Source organism: Buceros rhinoceros, unplaced genomic scaffold (genome assembly GCF_000710305.1).
Source record: "Buceros rhinoceros silvestris isolate BGI_N320 unplaced genomic scaffold, ASM71030v1 scaffold7916, whole genome shotgun sequence".
NCBI classification, from domain to species: Eukaryota; Metazoa; Chordata; class Aves; order Bucerotiformes; family Bucerotidae; genus Buceros; species Buceros rhinoceros.
The window spans coordinates 14,212-15,464 of NW_010415733.1; positions in this window are offsets into that span (position 1 = coordinate 14,212).

The window sequence follows — 1,253 nt, forward strand, 5'->3', positions numbered from 1 at the left end:
ACAGCCCTCGGTCCCCTTGACTGAGGTGATTTATAAATGACTCACTGGCTTATTTGAGCACAGACCTCTGCACACCTCCGCAGAGCACCTCGCTGCCTGCGCTCTCCTGCCACATCTGCGGCTCCCCGCGCAGAATCGCCCCACTCTCCGCCCGCCAGGCGCAGGTAACCCAGCTCCAACAATCGTGCTCTTTGTCTGGGTGGGCGTGGGGGATTTACACTCTGGGTGCACAGCCACTGGGTGTGAGTTTCAGTATTTGGAGAACTGGTACTGCTTTTTTGTTTTGTTTTTTTTTTTCTCTCCCCCCCTCCCCTTCTCTTCTTCTCCCTCCTTTTGCAAAGGGGATTTACAGCAGCAGATTTACTCAGGAATTAGCAACACCAATGATCCAAGAGCTTGATTTATGAAGAGAGGCTGGAAGAGCCAAATATGTGAATTAATTATTACTAGAATAAATCCTGCCATCTTATCCTGGCTGGCTCCTGCCGAGACCTGGGGGATTTGCCTGGTATAGGAGAGGCAATTCTGACGAGAGACCCTCTGCTTCTGGAGCCCTGTTATGGTCAGAACTTTCTGTGCATGAGGCTACGTAAAGTGGTCCCTGCCCCGAGGATGTCGCGGCTCAAATCTGAGTTTGCACATACATCACAGCAAGGAAGGATGAGCAGCCCAGTGCCTGGCTGAGGAGCACTGGTTTGCACAGAACCTGACTAAGGCAGGGGGTCTTTGCTGCCCAGGAGATCCTGGTGCAAGGCTGTGGGCATGCAATCAGATTAGGAGAGAATTTTAAAACTAGGAATGAGAAGTGCTCCCAGCCAGAGACCTGTCAGACCGGGTGCAGTGTCTCCAGCTCCTCCCAGGGCCGTTTCATGGGATGTTTAGGTCCAGTCTGGGCAGGCTCGCTCGTATATAGAAAGAAACCATCCCCATACACCCGCTCTGTTGCAGTGACCTGTAGTTCATGCAGGTAGGATGCTTTCTGCTCTGCCCTGATAAAATTTTACATCTGATTTGTAAGCAAGCTGAAAACTTTAGCTGGGGACCTGTCCTTCCATCCCCTGCAGTGACATTTGTTGCTGGCCACCCAGTATTAGTGCCCCAGGTCAGAGATTTCCAACAGACAAATGCTGTTCCATCCTCTGCCTCTCAGAGGATGGACTGGGTGACCCCAGAGATGTTTTTCCTTCTCCAAGAGTGAGGAGCATGTGCAGGAGCAAGCCCTCAGCAGGCATCCCAGATAAGTGTTCGCAGGC